Genomic DNA, 14,653 nt, shown 5'->3' with positions numbered 1-14,653 from the left:
ATATTTGTGTTTTCTTTTGCGGATTTCTTTTGTTTTTTTTGTTATCTATCTAAAACTAGTTTGTATTTGCCAATTATTGTTGCTGAAAAATTTTCAACTATGTCATCAAGTTCTGAGACAAGCTTGCCTGGTTCATTTATAACGATTGTTGTTGCCGAAAAATTTTCAACCGTTCCCTAACAGACATGCCTTGTCCATCTACAGTATCGGGTAAGTTCATCTTAATCAGACCGATTCTTGGCTCCGAACTAATCAACTCTTACCGATTCCCGATTAAGGAATTTTGGATCACTAGTTACAGACTAAATTTTACAGCCACAAAAATGGTATATACACAAACGGCAGTAAAGATTCAAAGGGGAGCCAAAATGTTTGGGACCATTCCGTCATTCCTTAAATAATCGAGGCATTTTCGTTATTTCCATATTGTGCGATAACGGTCTCTTCGTCCTTCAACTAATCGAAGCATTTTCTCATCCCGTGCTCCACACTCGGGGATTTGAATTTTGAACGGTCAGAGAGAGAGAACAGTCACAGAGAGAGATGGGGAGTAGTATCAAACTCTCAACTAGGGTTTCATGGGCTGATAAAGTTGAAAAAGAGCCTGCAACACCAGCAACAAAAACATGGAGAACAACCCATTAAAAGGCCCAAGCCCAACCCCTTTGGCTCTGCGAGGCCCCGGGAGGTTGTACTCCAAGAAAGAGGCATTGTCTGTGATGAGCTCAACTTGAAATTTGATCACCATACCATTTCCAGGTATTCTCCCTTTTCTTGCATTGCATCCACTCTTATTTCATTTATTTCTATCTTTGTTCTTCCTGGTAACCCATATTTATTGACAGTGGGGTGTTTGGTTGAGTTCTTGAAATTTATGCATTCTTCAAAGTTGTTTATGGGCTTCTTTAGAAACTTTGGGTTTAAAAACGGTTGTTCTGTTATGGGCCACTGTTAACAGTGACTCTCCAAGCAATTTGTATGGGTACTAATTCCTATTCCCATTTACTGATTATAGTTGAATGGATTTGTTTTTTCGGGCTAGAATACTTTCATTATTTTCACTCAAGGTTTTGAGACTCGTATTGAGCCAGGTCTGAGGCCAGGTACTCGGCCTTGGCCGGAGGTGAGTTGCATGGGCATGTCCGACTTGCCCGAGTAATGCTCAGGGCCAAAAGCCCTAGAAATTTTGAAAAAAAAGAAAAAAATTAAACTAAAATGAAAATTGTGAAGGTCAAATAATAAAAAAAAACCCTGAAAAGCCAAATAAGCCTAAAGAAGTACATAAAACATGGATTTAAAGAAAATGATTTATAGTTGGTGACTAAAAAAGTTTAAAAAAAAAAAGAAAAATGGCATAGGGGCAAACAAAATTCCATGTTTGCTAATGACATCTAAATTCATCATCATCATTAGAGCCTTGTCCCAATTATTTGGGACATGCTTAATAACATCCAAATTATATATAAAACTTTTATACATGGATCCCATATTTTTATATATCTTTTAGGATTTTTTTTTTTTCCTATGCCCCAAGATATGCCATGTAACTCAGGATAGCTTGGCTCGCCAAGAGGGCGAGTCCGAATGGACTGGGCTGAGTCTCGAGACGCTGATCAAGAGTCTCAAAATAGCAGTCATATTCTTTATAATTACGATCATGGGAATCGAGTTATGGATGCTTAGCACAATGTATCAGTGACTACACTAATAATATTACTTATAATCTATGAACTTTTCTACACATTGATTGATTGAATGAGTGGCTCTTTACTTGTTATGAGGAAATGTGGTAGTAGTTGTGGAATTAACGGGGCCAGGACATTGATACAATGATATGATTTTTGTTAATGGAAATTAATGAACTGGAGGCCTATTTATAGTTGGTATGCGTAAGATTAAAGCTACAATCTCTAGTTCCATGGACAAGCAAATTTAGGGCCTTGAACCAATTTTGAGATATCTACAACAAAACTTGATTATAATTAATCCCAAGGCATATAAATAGTACCATGTTTTTGTAGGAAATCTGTGAATCTTGAAAACTAGTTCACAAACAGCACCAAGTTTTATGACAGGAAGGAAATAATATCTTGTGAAAGCTACCATTTAAATACTCTATAGATAAACCAAACGAAAGTATGAGAATTTCAAAGGAGAGGAGGGGTGGGTTCACCCAAATTTTAGCATAAATAATATTATCCATTATGCAGATGAATCCAAAGTTTCTGAGACCAAAGATTATTGCATTTGTGGAATTTGAAACTAGAGATTTTCTTTTAAACGTCTCTAGCATACTTGAGTAGGGAGTTGAGGAAAACTAGTACATGTCAGAACATGTTTGTGGTTATTAATAAACAACTTGTGAGAAATACAAATGTTGGTAAAAGATGCCTGCATGCAGGTGATGATGCATAGAAACACACAGCCTATTTTGGAAAATGTGGGTCTGATGATTGCAGTGTTCAAAAACTTGGCGACTAGTTACTCAGATTTGGGAGGCTTTCGAACATGGAGCCAAATACACATGGGAAACGGCTTAGTCTAGTCGGTTCCCAATATTTTATCTTATTTACCTTTTTGGATCCAGCGAGAATTACAAACACCTATGTGTCTTTGTGCACACATGAACCTCTCCTATCATTGAACTCAGGTTTCAGTTTTAAGCAACAGAACATGTGGTATGAACTATGAAGCAAGGCTATGTAACTCAGCTCAGACCTCAGACTCGGCTCTTGGCCTGAGCCCAGTAATTGAGCAGAATTAGATTGGCTCTAAGTCTTGCACGAGCCCCAACAGAATAAGTAAAAGAAATCATGGAAAGTCTATAAACATTGGAAAATGTATACAGAATACGAATTGTTGAAAAAATTGATTGTTCTCTGATATATTTCAGAAAATACTAAAAAAGGTAAAAAAAAAGAGAGCATAGAATAAGAAAAGTTCACAAATCATCATAAAAATAATCATATTTCTAAGTTATATTTTAGTGAGTTTTTAACAACATTGTTGACGTTTTAAGAGTTTTTAAGAAGGAGGAATAGGCAGTAAAACTCACCTCGGAAGGGTGCCAAGTCTGAGTGCTGACTCCCTGAACACCGCCATGAAGGTACTAAATAAATACCAGCAACAAGCTGAGTACTGTACCTAACAATAGAGGAAAGGCCAAGAAAATTGAATGCATAGACATGTGAGAAGAAGGTATTTGAGGACTCTAGAATCAGATGAAATAGAGACATCACCAATTGTACTCAAGACTGAGCAATAGGGACGATAGGGACCTAATCTTATTATATCGACTAGAGAGAGATGTAGCAATCCCTCTGTCAACATCTCTCTCTCAGACTCTCTTTCTCCCCCAAATGAATGTGACTATTTGATGCCCCTTTATTTATTCTCATATCTGACAAGAAATCTGGCTTTTCTTTCACTCCGTTTCCTCTGCATACAGAGTATATATTTCAAATTGTTTGACATGCAATATGTGCGCTTTTGTTAATTTTAATGTGCAGCTCTTCTTTCATCAAACATCTCTGGTTTAACAGGCAGTAGTGACACAAGAAAAACAAATAGGGACATGCCATTCAAAACGAGAAAGGGACATGCAACACAGGTTTGATAGGAATGAGAAGCTCCAAGAAAACAAGCCACCTTCAACCCCTTTGCCACGGCTGCCAGCCACAAAAAACATGAGAGTGAGTGTTTAATATTTCTCATGGAGGAAAAGCATAAGGGAGAATTTCTCTCAGAGCAACAACGGTCTTGTACCGAACCCAAGCAAGAAAATGGCCCCAAAAACCAACCAGCTCTGCAAAAATCAACCATGGAAAATAAATTTCACTCAGACCAAAAGCACGAGAGTGAATTTCTATGAGAGTGAGACCATGAGAGAAAACTTCTATGAGAGCACCAGATGCCAAGCTCTGAACCCAAGCATGCCCATGGCTCCGAAAGCCAATCAGCCCTGCAGAAACCAACCCAGTATGGCAAATTTCTCTGATAACAAAAGCATGAGAGAATTTCTACTTCAACGAAAGCATGATAAAGAATTTCTCTCATAACACCAGAGCCCAAACTCTGAATCCAATCAGACTAATGGCCCCAAAACCCAACCAAGTACGTGAAAACCGACTGGAAACGCAGAAGCCATTCCCTGTTTCTGATATTCTCGACAAAAAATGGTTGCCTGACAATTATACTGGTCCTGTGGATGAGGTGCCTGGGCCTTACTATGAGAGATCAGTCATGGTTTGGCAACATTCCTATATGGGTGCTCATCAGATGATTGATAATGGCTGGAGAAGTTATGGGGCTGACATGAGATGTAAGGGCATGGGCATGAGTATTGGTGACCAGTTTTATGATGATATGAAGATGGAGAGGGCATGCATGGAGAGAAAGCAAAAAAGAGGGATGAGGCAACCACCAGAGAGGAGTCATGGCCATCAGAGGACGAGAGTAGAAGGTGGTTGACATTGGATTTAAGATCATTTTTTTTCCTTTCAGAAAAGGGGACTGAAAACCAAATGTGGTTTATAACACATCCGTCCATGGATGGATGAATCTAGTGGTCATGCACATTAGGTAAGCTCTTGAGTCTTGATGACAGACCAACCTTCAGTGAAGGAGGCATCATTTTGCTAGATGCATTTGCAATGCTCTCTCTCTCTGTGCTTTACATCAAAGTGCTGAATGTCAAGATATCCATATTCAGGATTACAGATCAGACAAATGATACTTTGATGTTATGTGCATCAGTTTTTGCAATTTTAACATTTTGATGGACAAAAAGGAAATGATATTAAGAGTAGAAAGGTGATGTGGTCTAGCGTGACTACTTAATTAGGATGTGTAACACAATTAGCGTGATTTTTTTTTATTCAAAAATTTTAAAATCACCTTACATTCAAGAGAAATTTATGGCATATCTTATTATTTTTTTATACTTAAAAAATGAGAAATGATCCTATAGGACCCTCTCCATTTATGTGTGTAGTACCCTAAAAGATGATCATTAAATTTGGCACAGATTTATAGAAAAGTTAAGTCTCAAACCCATGAGATAACTTTTTAGAGATCCGTGCATACTTTAATGATAATCTTTAGGGGTCCTACACACATAGGTGGGGGACGTCCTATAGGATCATTTCTCATTTTTTAGATATAAAAAATAATAAGATTTGCCATAAATTTCTAAGGTGATTTTAAAATTTTTGAATAAAAAAAAAGCGTGCAGATTGTATTTATAGAGGACAACTTAATTAAGTTGTCACGCTAGACCACATCAATTCTCTATTCTTAATATCATTTCCTCAAGTTGTCACGCTAGACCACATCAATTCTCTATTCTTAATATCATTTCCTCTTTTTCCATCAAAATGTTAAAGAGAAACAGAAATTTACAATTATGCAGTTGGAAAAGGTTCATTTACTTCATCAGAAACTGAAATTTACAATCCTCCCCGGGATTGTACTATAAAGAGAGACAAAACAATTTAAAAATCTATGCAAATATGCATATCTATAATAAAAAATCACCAGCAGTCCAATTTATCATGATAATGTGAACACAAGTTAAAATTGCTTCAAATACTCAAGGCAAACTCTAATATCTCCATCTTCCCAATCTATAATAGTAGCAAATTTATTATCATAAATCAGACAAAAAAAATGCATAATCTAAAAAGATACAAGAGGGCGGGGAAAGAGAGAGAGAGAAAGACGAAGGTGTACAGCACTGGGACACATTAATTTCGTATGTGGCACAGGGGGTGTGAGGGCATTGGAAGAGGGAAAAGTTTGGTTTTTTAAATGGGACCTTAATTTTTATATAAAACACATGATCTTGAGTTTCCCTTAATTTTTATATAAAAGACATGATCTTGAGTTTGAATAGTGACAAATAGGTAGAATGTTAAATAATTAATTCCTTACAAGTGTTTTGATATATATACATATCCATAAAAATGAGTTAGACATTCATATATATAGAGAGAGAAATGCTATAAAATAAAAACAAGTTAATTTTATAAAAGAGAATATGATTTATGCTTGAGCCTATGCATAAAAAATATAGAATAATCGGTGGTCCGATGTTAAGAGATATCAGACAACTGCAATTTTCTTTTTTATCTTAAATTTAGTTTGAAGTTAGAGACCTTAGACCGTGCTATTCATAAAAATAAAAATAATAATAATAATTAAAAAAAAAAAAAAACTGTGAGCACGGGGTCGTTTGATCTTTTTGAAATCTCACAACCACATAATTGGGCAGTCAGATATTTAGGCTATTGGACAGCCTTTCAAAGAAATTAAAAAATAAAACAAAATAAACAATATGTATGATAAGGCTGCAAAAATGGAAGAAATAATTACAATAAAAAAGGAATATCCGACTAAAATTGTTGAAAAAATTTGGACAAACAATATTTTGTTAAAAGTATCTGGTCTACATGTAAATTTAAAATAGAATCTTTTAGTTTTGAGGCAAAGAAAATTCCAAATAAATAAAGGGAGAGGGAGAGATAGAAAGATCCATACTGGAATTCAAGGTGTGTGACAGAGGGATTAGTTTTAGAGAGAGAGAGAGTGTGTTTTATGGCGCTGTTATTTCCTCTTATTTAAGTTAAATATTTGCTATCAAAAATAAAAATATAAAGAAAAAGTTTATATAGAGCCAAGGCATAAACAATCAAATTAGATCCTACCTCAAAATTTTTTCTAGAAGAGGTTGTTTTGATACTCAAATATCCTCAAATTGATCATCACGATATCAAAATGTATGAATATGAGTAAAAAATGGATTTCAAGTTTTGGAAATAATACATCTTGTAACACATTATCATCAATTTTTAAGATTTTTAAGTTTTATAGATCTACTCGATCTACACTATTTTTTATGCTTTAAATTTTATAATTAATGATGAAAAAATATTTTAAGGCTATCACAAAGATTTTCAGTATTGAAACCACATTTCTCAATACTATTTGAAATTGCGCTTTACTTTGATTGTTTAGAGTTTCGGTTCTACACAAAAGTGTGCTTTATCAAGGCTTCGACGCTTTACTTTGATTGTTTAGAGCTTGGGCTATATAGAAACTGCACCCAAAATATAAAGTGAATATTAGAAAGTTTGAGACAAAGAGGATTACTCTCTTTATCCATGTACCTATGTTTTCCTTTTGGGTAATTAAGCGAGGATGACGGAACCTACTTGATTTTTCAAATAGTTAGTGGTTTTTGAAGCTGTTAGTGGGATCGAAAGGTACGACTTGCAACTGACTGAAGTATGGGGTGCGCAACCACCAGGATCTTAATCCCTTCTCATTAAAATCAATTTTCCATAAATCTAGAAAATTGATTTACTCTCTATCCACCTTGCTCTCATATTTCCCCATATATATATATATACACACACCACCGTCTCCAACTACCCCTCTCTCTTCTATAACATCTCTTTCTCTCCAAACGGATGAGATTTAACTCCTTTTTCGAGGGCACCTACCCTACCGTATCTCCTTAGATAGGGACCTCCTTTTATTCATTTGGGTTCAAAAAGGGCAATTTGCACATGGATGCCTCGGTAGGTGTAGAGGTAAGGTGCACCTTTAAATTTTATTATGGTATATAATTTCGATGCAAAATGTTTTTAAGATTATTTCAAAATTTATTTTATATCTAATTATAAAACTTTAAATTTAAAAAATGGCTAAAATCAAGTAGATCTATAGATATATGAAAATCTTGAAAATGGACAGTGTAGATAATATGTTGTAAAGTGTACTATTTCTGATACTTAAAATCTTTTTATTTTTCATAGTCATACATTCGATGGATTTTTGAGGGGCATCCGTAGTTCTACATTATAAAGTAGCAGCCTTATATAATTTTTTTTTAAAATATAATAACTTGTACTAAAGGCACAACATGCCTGGTGATAGTCGAGATAATTATATATTGAACGTGCCCGTTGTGACGGTTGAAAAGTGGATCCCACTAACTATTCAAAGGGTGAGGTTTGTACATGGTTTCTTCTAATTCGGCCTAAACCTTACGATAACCTGAAAATCCCATAATTTAAAAATTAAAAGATCCAAAAATAGTCTAAATCATGCAAATACATAAAATGGAGAATACCTCTAATATGATCAAGCATTCAGTGATTAGTTTTTTATTTTTTTTAGATGAATTGAGTCTAGGACATAGCGAATTAAGCCTGGGCTCTTTTCCTACTTAGTCATTCCTTTCCCACTTAGTCATTCCTTTCCCATTATCTTATCCAACAAAATTGTAGATATGGTTAACATGATCTCAAAATAATATAAGATCATATCAACCTTGATATGTTGAACATTCCCTAATTTATTTGATTATTAAATATCTTCGATTCCTGGTACCAATTTGAAATACCTAAAGTTGATATTTTTTGTGTAGCATCACTAAATAAATAATCTTGATAGTATAGTATCATTGAGGATTACGTTAAATTTTATTTAGGGAAAATATCTTATTATTCTCTATTTTAACTTCTATATCTTATCAGACCTAAGAATTAAAAATATTACTTGTAAGCAAAATGACTCCATCGTTTTTATTTTCCAACCCCTTAAACCCTTTTGGCCATATACTATTGACTTCAACAACTTATAAAATGACTATATATATATATATATATATATATATATATCTAAAACTCCATCTCTCTCTCACATCATCATCTCTCTCTAAAACCTAAATTTCATCTCTCTCTCACATCACCGTCTCTCTATAACTCCATCTCTCTCTCTAAAACTCCATCTCTCTCTCTCTCTCTAAAACTCAATCTCTCTCATATACATAAGAAGGTGTACTTGTGTTCGAGCTCAAGCTAAACCCCTTGGCTGGTAAACTCACGGAGAAGTGAAGAGAGAGATGGACGAGAGAGATGGAGTTTGAATAGGGTATCATTTTAGTATTTGTTTGGGTAAAACATTTATAGTCAAAGGGGTTCAGGGTGTTGTAAGTTAGAAAATATGGAGATATTTTGCTTAAAATTAATTCTTGGATCTCATGAGATATGAAAGTTAAAAATAAGAGATAAATAGATATTTTCCTTTTTATTTATCTCAATCCCCATAGAATTCTTCTAATGTGACTATCTAAATTATCTCTTTCTCCCTTAAGATATGGAGGGACCGATTCTAAAATTTCTCTTACTTATCATCAGTAAATATTTTACGGAGAAAGAGAGATAGGGTAATAATTTTTTAGTGTATAATAAGTCTTTTTTTATTAAATTTATAATTATTAAATAATTTTTTATTAAATTTATATATTATTAAATAAAAATATTCAATTATGAGTAACACACGTCAAATGGAATATATTCTACTTTGTAGAATATGACCATACGTATTAAAATTTAGAATATGACCATACGTATCAAAATTTTTTAGTATAATTTTTCTACAAATGTTGCATACTGGATTTTAGACTTTTAAATATTTAATAAAATGTTAATTATTAAAAATAATTTTGTTACCTTCAGTTTAAAAATCAAAATATGGCTATTTTCTTTTGTTAATGTTATAATAATTTAAACTTTATGGTATTAATTTTGTGTTTTTAAAAAATATTTGTAATTCATTTTTATGTTTTTATAAGGACTTTTAAAAAGATAAAAAAAATTTCTAGACTTTTCTTGGGGTTTTTAAATAGCTTTGCATTTTTCTATAATATCTTATCATTTGAATTTTATTTGCAACTACTTCTTAAATAGAAAATACTTTCTGTCCTTATATTTTTCATTGAAGTTTTTAGGGTATGGGCATATGTTATTGTATAACTCTCCAATATAATATCTATCCATTCCGTTTCTTTTGTTTTTTTTTTTTTTTTGTCTTTTCTTTGTTTTTTTTTTAAAAATCTTTGCTTTTAAATCAAAATTTTCTTTGTACTATATCTTTTCGTACAAGAATGCAATACGAGGTCATTTTCCTTTTAATTATTTTTATTAATAACTTTATTTGGTATTTGCTATTTTTTAAATTTCTAATTAAAGTTTCAAACATCTTAAAATATATATCGATTACTGTATTTTTATGGAGCTGACACCAATTAATTGGAAAAAGGTTTAGACTTTAGACTATGATGATTTTATCTTATCAAAAAGCACATTAAAGTCTCTGGTTTTTATTATTTAGAATTTTTTTGGGTACGGTTTGTATAGAGCAGAGGCTCTAAACAATCAAATTAGAGCCCACCTTCAAATAGTATTGAGAAATGCAGTTCCAATACTAGAAATATTTGACTAGCCTTAAAATATATTTTTATATTTAATTATAAAATTTAAAGATTTAAAAATAGTTTAGATCGAGCATATCTTTGAAAGCTGGAATAACTTAAAAACTGACGGCCCAAACATGCGTTACAAGATGAACTACTTTAAAAACTTGAAATCCATTTTTTTTTATCAAGGACATGCATATTGATATCGGGATGATCAATTTGAGGATATTTGAGCATCAAAACAACCTCTTCTAGTGAAATTTTTTAGGTAGACTCTAATTTGATTGTTTAGAGGCTAGGCTCTATACAAACTTTTCCCTTTTTTATTTCATAGGCTTTTCACGTAAATAACATTAACTATGATATTTTGATCTAAATGGACTTCGAAATGATGGAAGAATATTTTAAGTTACTAAACATTTTATTAATATATTCATGATATAAATTTCTTTTGTTGTTTGTGAGTTTTGATATATTTCTCTCTTATCGCAACATGAAGTGGCGCACAAATAGTCCACTAATAAAATATTAAATTGTAGTTAGACAATCAATTCATTTAGATGTTTAGTCTACCTAAAATATAAATATATAATCTTTAACATGGAGATCATATTAAAAAAACAACATTGAAAACTAGAAATAATAATTATATTAAGAAAACATTTGAACCGTTAGTTATACTTGTTTTTAAATGGATCACATATTTGCATCCATCTTTAAGATAGATGCTTTGTATCTCTGAACCACATATTGTAGAAATGCCGCCCAGCTCTCATGAAACAAAATTTCTATAAATATTACGCATCTATTTTTTCATTCAATATGTATTGGGTTATGAGATGGTTTTCAAAGACTCACATACATTGCATCGATCATCATTATTATCATCATAATTTTTCCTATTGGGTTATGAGATGGTTTTCAGAGACTCACATACATTGCATGGATCATCATTATCATCATCATAATTTTTTCCTAATTAATTGAGAGCGACATGCATATAATACATGCATACAAAAGGATCATTATCATCATCATAACTTTTTCCTAATTAATTGAGGTCCGCATGCATATAATGCAGGCATACAAACGGATATATACACGGATATATGAACTATGGAAAAGGCTTCTTATCTCTCTCAATCTCCACGAGGAGATTGCTTCGGAGAAGATGGGTTCTATGAATGAAGGGAAGATTGAAGCTTTTGCTTGTTATGGTTATGAAGATATTATGGTAAATATTCTCTCTCGATTGCCTCGACATTCCATTGATAGATCCAAATATGTTTCCAAATCATGGAGCAGGCTTTTTTCTTCTCCTTACTTTGCTCGGATCCGATCTCTTGTGGCTACTCTGCCCCTAGTTGGGTTCATGTGGCCTTTAAAGGCCTTATGAGTGCTTGTAAAATGAAATGATAGAGTGGAACATGAACTCAGGGGGAGTGTGGTCCATCGTGGGCCATACTAAGCAAACGATGTTTGCAGATACCAGACTGTGCTTGACAATCTAGGCCAGTCGGTTGGGAAAAATCCATGTTACCTGAGCATAAAGAACAAACCAAGAAGAATTCTAATGAGTTAGCCCTTAATGAGGTCTGAGAATATGCCCGGATTAGTGAGCCAATGGGCTGTGTGACCCTTGTGTGTGATGGTGGCCTACAGAGACAAGGGCCAAAACCTCATCTATGTATCATCACACGGCATGTATATCGATAGTTCATTCAGAAAAGCCAGAAATCCACCTTTTAGGGTGAAGCGTATGCATGTGCGAGAGATACCCCTATACGCCATAGAGCTGTGGTCGCATAAGGTCTTGATGACCTTGTCTTGTCTCTAGGGGAGGACCTGAAATCCACAGACTAGGATTGTGATCCCTTGGCTCATCGGCCGGACTTTGGTGACCCGCTAATGAACCCCTGATTGGACTGTGGGTCATGGGAAACACTGGGTCGGTCTGATAAAGTAAGTGGGGTCTGTAGTCCACAGTTGAAAGTGAAGTGACCCATGATTGTTGATTCCTAAACCATATGGATATTTTTCCCATCAAATTAATTTAATTATGTTTGTTTTATAATGAAAATTATTTTAAGATTATTATTTGAATTTTTATGAACATCTGGATATTTTATTTATAATTTTTGGATTTATAAAATTAAAGATATTGAGTTTACAATTGTTTAAATATTCAAATAATATTTTAAAATCCTTTTATTAATTTTAAATATATAAATATCATGGGGGCCCATTGTGCATATGGGCCAGCCACATTTTTAGAAGGTAGGGCCCATGAGTGCCTCCCTTGGGTGGCACGCCCCACCCTTATTCTAGACTTGTGCTATTTTATGGTACACAATATTTTAATTAGATTTAATTTATTTAATTTCTATTGATGAGAAAATGGTTTAGGAAAGGGAGATAATGGTTCATGCACCTTCTATAATGTTGATGGCACATTTATGGAGTGGATGACTCAGATCTCTCACCCCACAAGTCACCCTTGATCGACGATCTATCTTCAATCTCACAATAAGAGTCAAGCCAAAGAAAACCCTAAGAAACCCTAATCTTATTCCAAGCATATAAAAAGGAATATCTACATCTTATCTTTCTATCTGTCTCTTAAAAAAGTTTATCTCTTTTATGTTTGATCTCGGTTTAGGTTATGGAGTTATTCTCTCTAAGGATTTAGGTTATAGAGTTTTTCTCTCAAATATGGATTTATGGCTAAGGGTTTTAGGGTTTAGCAAAAAGAGAATCTATCTCTCTCAAACTATGTTGCTAAGAGAACGCACCTAGGATTTGAGTTTGTGATTATAGGAGTTCATGTTCTATTGGTGTGGCTTGGCCGAAATTTGCTTTCCCGATTCGAAATTGAAGCTAGACCGTTGATTCCACGCCATCGGATGGTGGTGACTGGATGTGGGGTGTAATAAGCCCGGTTGAAGTAATCTCCGGCACTCTTCCTTTTGTTTCTTGCAATCTTATCTTTTATTCTCAAGAGTACATAATTGTTTCAATGACATCAAGTTATTAAGATCTTGGTTTTTATTTCAAAGACATCAAGTTGTTAAGATCTTGGTTTTAATGTTCTGCTGATTTTATTTTGAAATTCATATTATTATAATAAAAACCACATGTAAATGTAAGTGATCTTTTGCCAAAAGAAAGAAGTAAAAGAAAAGAAAAAAAAAAAATGTATTCCCCGATAAAAAATCACATAGGTATTTCTTTCACCCTCATCTCTGCGTCTAGTGGCTTCTTTCTTCTCTGCATCATCTCGAGCTCATCGGCATGCATTAGCCCTCGCATTCAAGAAGTAAATGCTCGCCATGTCATTGAAGAACGCATAGATCGGCCTGTTTGCAGCCACGGATTGGTACTCTACACTGTAGGGTTTCAAAGGGACCTTTTTGTGGTTTGCAATCCCATAACTAATAAATACGTTTGTATTATGGATTACTGCCCATATCCTAATGTATATGGATTTTATCATAATCCCACAAACCACACTATCAAGATATTAGTTTTGGGAAAAAGTTATGGATCCCATTTTTTGGTGTTCAGCTTCAACAGGATCTTGGAAAAGAATTTATCCCCATCTTCTTTATAAGCAATTGATTACTAATAATGGCCCGTTTACTTGCATTGGAAACTCATGCTATGACCTACTGAAATTCAGTAGAGATGGAGATCGACATGAAAACTCTCTTTATTTTCAAGATGGAGGGAGAGGAGTATCAGTCCTGCATCGCGCTTCCGAGGATTGAAGACAGTGCTTCGATAAGTGAGTTGAAATTGGTAGGGTGGGGAGAGCGGGTGTGTTTGATTCGTGGATTACAATTAGGAAAATTGACTATATGGCGCTTGAGCCAAGAGAAGAAGTGGGAGATGGAGATCAGAGTACGCCTTAGGGTGACCTCCGACTTCACCATCACCGACATTTCCCGTATGCAAATAGTTATGCACAATCATTGTCTGATCATAGCCCACGTGAAACGTTTTGCTGAACCTCTCGCTGAGTTTTCTCTCTTCGATCTCAGGATCGGCAAGCTCAAATGGTGCTATGCAAGTGAATGTGATTCATTCTTCAACCTACTACCTGTCATTCAAACATCACCTGCTGATGACCAATTTCCCCACATTCATAATATCGTAGCAGAACAACTCCATCAAGAAAGCTGGTGGTTATTCAGACTATTTAAGAACAAGTACATAACAGATTTTTTTAATTTTTCTCTATTTGAAAGATGGCTATTTAGATTATTTGAGAACAAATACACAACAGCTTTGTTTTATTTTTCCTTCTTTTCTTTTTTTTTTTCTTTTTTTACTTTGTTGGTAGAGCTGTGAAGGATTTGATGTAATTAGGGTCAAGAAGGTCACACCTCT

At 33.9% G+C, this 14,653-nt stretch overlaps 1 long non-coding RNA gene across 1 annotated transcript; it reads left to right on the top strand.

Moving 5' to 3' along the window:
* The first annotated feature begins 340 nt into the window (after window positions 1-340).
* Window positions 341-4,745, top strand: LOC110008195 (uncharacterized). The gene is made up of 2 exons (XR_002282820.2): window positions 341-759; window positions 3,510-4,745. It is a non-coding gene; the product is annotated as an uncharacterized LOC110008195 (long non-coding RNA).
* Window positions 4,746-14,653: the final 9,908 nt, after the last annotated feature.

Source organism: Amborella trichopoda, chromosome 2, assembly GCF_054954075.1.
Source record: "Amborella trichopoda isolate Santa Cruz 75 chromosome 2, AtrichopodaSantaCruz75HAP2 v2.0, whole genome shotgun sequence".
In the NCBI taxonomy this organism is placed as follows: domain Eukaryota; kingdom Viridiplantae; phylum Streptophyta; class Magnoliopsida; order Amborellales; family Amborellaceae; genus Amborella; species Amborella trichopoda.
Note: the sequence above shows the minus strand (reverse complement) of the source record. Positions and strands in the feature narration are given on the sequence as shown.